Source organism: Babylonia areolata, chromosome 4 (assembly GCF_041734735.1).
Source record: "Babylonia areolata isolate BAREFJ2019XMU chromosome 4, ASM4173473v1, whole genome shotgun sequence".
NCBI lineage: Eukaryota > Metazoa > Mollusca > Gastropoda > Neogastropoda > Buccinidae > Babylonia > Babylonia areolata.
The window spans coordinates 29580461-29585460 of record NC_134879.1 but is presented as its reverse complement, the minus strand read 5'-3'; positions in this window follow the sequence as shown (position 1 = coordinate 29585460).

Here is a 5000-nt window from a genome sequence, read left to right as displayed (position 1 = left end):
GGGGTGCTGAATAATTATTATCGCGGTTTGAAATCTGCTGCATCCAGTGGCAAGAAACAAACGCCTGCTTGGATCCCGAAATGATGCCACTTCCATTTCCTCGCGGAAGCAGCTTGCCCGCACCCTGGGGTGTTTGGGTATGATGCAGACAGTGTTGGAAACACGTCCTTCGCAGTGTCTCACACCCCCTTCGTGCATGCAGCTTGAGTTTCGCTGAGGCAGGAGAGCCAGGCTTGTTGCCTCTCTAAACAGAACCTCTCGGCAAGTAAAAGGATGGTCTGTCTATTCTGTGATTCGGGTTTCTGTCGTCATCGGCGTCCTCGTGTCAGTGAGAGTGAGTGTGGGTTAGGTTAGGTTGTTGAGAGAGAAAGAGAGAAGGGAGAGAGAGAAGGAGTGAGTGAGTGACAGGGGGTTGTGGGGGGTGGGGGGGGTGGGGGGGAAGAGAGAGGGAGAGAGAGGAGAGAGAGAGAGGAGAGAGAAAGGGAAGGAAGGAGTTGAGAGGGAGAGAGAGGAGAGAGAGAGAGTGAGTGAATGAGTGAGAGTGAGTGAGAGAGAGTTTCAGTTTCAGTTTCAGTAGCTCAAGGACTGAGGCGTCACTGCGTTCGGACAAATCCATATACGCTACACCACATCTGCCAAGCAGATGCCTGACCAGCAGCGTAACCCAACGCGCTTAGTCAGGCCTTGAGAAAAAAAAAAGATAAATACATAAAAAAGAACTACTACTACTAATATTAATATGTATAAGGCGCAAAAACTTGAGAGAGAGAGAGAGAGGAGAGAGAAAGGGAAGGAAGGAGAGAGGGAGAGAGAGGAGGGAGGCACAGAGAGAGAGAAAGAGAGAGAGGGAGGAGGGAGAAAGGGAAGGAAGGAGAGAGGGAGAGAGAGGAGGGAGGCACAGAGAGAGAGAAAGAGGGAGATACACGTGTGATGCGATTTAAAGCAGGTGATGACAGTTGTCGGGTCTTCTCCCTCCGGCTGAGTGAGTGAGTGAGAGAGAGAGAGGAGGGAGAAAGAGAAGGAAGGAGCAGAAGGAGAGGGAGTAAGACAGATAGAGGATGAAGGAGGAGAGCGGGAGAGAGAAAGAGAGAGATAGAGGAGGGAGAGAGAGAGAAAGGAGGAGAGAGAGAGAGAGAGACAGAGGAGGGAGAAAGAGAAAAGGAGGAGGAGGAGGAGGAGGAGGAGGAGGAGGAGGAGAGAGAGAGAGAGAGAGAGAGAGAGAGAGAGAGAGAGAGAGAGAGAGAGAGAGAGAGAGAGAGATAAACGTGTGATGCGATTTAAAGCAAGTGATGACAGTTGTCGGGTCTTCTCCTTCCCGCTGTACCTTAGTGATTTTTTTTTTTTTTTTTTTTTTTTTGGGGGGGGGGATACTTTTTTTTTTCTTTTCACTCTCTTTCTCCGTTTCCTTCTCCTCCTCCTCTTCTTCTTCTTTGTCTTCTTCTTCTTCTTGGACTTCAGTATTCACATTCACTCCTTCGTTTGTCTGAGCGGGATGCTTTGATTTACAGCCTTTAAAAACCAAACAAAAAGGCAGCCATACTCCGTTTTCTGTAGTAGGTGTAGGTTCGGTGTGTTCGTGGTTCCATGACCACCCGAACCGAGTCAGCTGAGACGTGCTTTCATGACTCGTCTAACGCTGACAAATAAATGATTACAGAATCTTTCGTTATATGCTGATTTTTAACCTTCTGCATTCAAGTTCAGCCGAAGGGAGTTAAGACACCGAGTGTTCTCATGTGACGGTGACTTGGGAGACGAGAAAAAAAAAAAAAAAAAAGAAAAAAAAAAAAGCACCTCTCCCCTTCACCACGTCAAGCTATACAGAGATACCAACACACGGCTATCAACGAATTCAGTCCTGGGCTTTTCAACGTTGCAACCATTATGTTGTCATGATTATCTTTTCTTGCTTTCTTTTCTCTTTCCCCCCCCCCCCTTTCTATCCTTCTTTCTTCTGGTAGTTTCCAGTCACATGTTTCTAAAAAAAAAACCAATCTCGTGTTTGGCTGTGCATGAATCCCCAGTGCATGACAGGATCATGAAATTCAGCACTTTCCAATAACGTTGCTCTGAAACACCATCTGGCAGCACGGCAAGGTACCAGACAGCGTTGCCCTGAAATAGACAGGGTCTTTGTCAGCCTGGCTGGCCACTTTGATCCATGAAATGACTGCAGGGGTCCAGGTCAACAGTGTCTGAACCCACTTCCTATGCAGAAGATCAAACTACTCACGTTAAAGATCCCGCAACCCGTGTCATCGTTCGGTGGGTTATGGAAACAAGAACATACCCGTCATGCACCCCCATCCCTACCCCCGAAAACGGAGTATGACTGCCTACACGCTAAAATGGCGAGGGTAAAAATGGTCATATGATCGTACAAGCCCTTTCGTGCACATGGAAAAAAAAAACAACCAACAAAAAAAAAAAAAAAAAAAAAAAAAAAATCCCGGTGTCCCGAGGGTCTGGTCAAAATATCAGATTGTCTTTCAAGAAAAAACAACAAACAAGGACTCATTGGTTAACTCTTTTCATTGCTGCCTGTAAGTTCGATCACAAAAACATCGTTGCACATGGATTTCTCTGTTATCATACATCAAGCGAAAAGACCTTCAACTGAAGGAACCACTATTACTACATTGTTAAAAACAATAATATACTTTCGTGGCTATGCAACTATTTGTGGAAATGAAAATGGAAAGGGAGAGGGGTGGGGTGGTGGGGGAGGGGGGAGGAAGGAAGGAAGGAAGAGAGGGAGGAAACGAGAGAAAATAAGATTTTGAAAAGCTTTTTAAAAAAAAAAAAAGAAGAATGACGGGGGGAAGATTTACGAGAAAGAAAACATCGAAATAAAGAAAGCAAGAAAAGGAATAAAGATGAGAAAAGAAACAAAACAAACACAGAGAAAGAAAGGGATAGCCAGACATGCAGACAGACAGACACACACACACACACACACACACACACACACACACACACACACACACACACACACACACACACACACACACACACACACACACACACACACACACACACACACACACACACACACACACACACACACCGAGAGAGAGAGAACGAACGAACGAACGAAAATGTTTTTATGAACTTTGGCCATGGACCACAATTCAAAACCAGGGGACTGGGGGTGGGCATGGGAAGGGGTATTACAACACTTGAATAGATGACACAATATCATAATGTTCATGGACTTGACATTAATTCTACTTAATTAGGTCTGAGTATATGATTTCTCCTTTTGATCGCATGGAAAATAAATTCTGATACATGGTAATATCTCTGCTTGTTGTTTGATCGAAGAAGTGTACTATGAGATATGTTTCAACAGTCTTTGAAATTTTGTCCGTAAATCAAGAGAGAGAGACAGAGAGATAGAGAGAAGAAGAAGAAGAAGAAGAAGAAGAAGAAGAAGAAGAAGAAGAAGAAATAGTAGTAGTAGTAGTAGAAGGAGGAGAAGGAGGAGGAGGAGGAGGAGAAGAAGAAGAAGAAGAAGAAGAAGAAGAAGAAGAAGAAGAAGAAGAAGAAGAAGAAGAAGAAGAAGAAGAAGAAGAAGATGATGATATTTTAGCCATTGTCATGTTAAACTTTGTAGACTTTGCACATATTTTACGACACTAAGTCTTAAATTTTATTATTGTTTTGTTGTGAAGCGTGGTGAGCCCCATCTGAGATGGGGGTACTGCGCTATGTAAGCCTACATTTTATTATTATTATTATTAAGAATGGAGGAGGAGGGGGGGAGGAGGAAAGAGTGAAACCTACATAGAAAGAAAGACAGAAAGAACCGAATACAGATGAGAAAACCAAGTGGAACAAAAGGCGAGGCATGTGCACGGAAGGATGTTAACTCTCTCCATACGAACGGCGAAAGAGACGACGTTAACAGCGTTTCACCCCAACTACCATCATCAAAATATTGCAAGCGGAAGGCTCTTATACTGAAGAGGTGAATGTTGACAAAGAATACCACAATTCTGACGACGGAGGCTAAAGGTTGGGTCATTCAGACACCCACTGGACATCCGAGGGGTTTATGTAGAGGAGAAGAGAGGACTGGCCGTACTGAGTGAGTTAAGGTGGAAGAGATGAAATCTGACGTTTTCTTCAGGAAGGTCTAAGTAGTTCTTTCTTTTGCATGTTGGTCAAGAAGCTTCTGGCCACACATTTCTTTGGTCTTCTGGTGACGAGAGAGTTCTAGCCATCTTTCTTTGGCCTTTTGATTAACAGGAAACTTTTAGCCACATTTCTTTGGCCGTATGGTCAAGAGATTCCCAGACAACATTTCTTTAGCCTTCTTTGTGTTCCTTCTACTCCAGCTCTGCTCTTCAGCATCTTTCAGATCCGTCATTTTTTTCTTTGTTATTATTATTATTATTTTTTTTTTATTATTTTTTTTTTTTTTAAGTTCATACGTCTGTATGTGTGCTCCTGTCCATTTGTCTGTCTGCTTGTCGGTCTGTCAGCCTGTAATCAATATCAGAGATGGGTTATGGAAACAAGAACATACCCAGCATGCACAAACCCGAAAACGGAGTATGGCTGCCTACATGTTGGGGGGGGGGGGGGGGGTTAAAAATGGTCAAACACGTAAAAGCCCACTCGTGGACATACGAGTGAACGTGGGAGTTACAGCCCACGAACAAAGAAGAAGAATCAACGTTGGAACTTACTGTTACCGATACCCCTTTCACCGACACACAATACAAGTTTATTCAGACACAAGAACACAAAGACACACACACACACACACACACACACACACACACACACACACACACACACACACACACACACACACACACACACACCGCATAGAGGGGTTAAAAAAAAAGGAGAACAGTTATTTGCAAACTTACTAAACAAAATATTTCACAGCCACGTTAATTTTGGAACATTTTGGAGCAGGCTAAAAACCAGTTTCGTACGCCGGAGTGAAACCAGCCCGCTCTGCTGTACTGTGCGTGGGTTGAACCGGA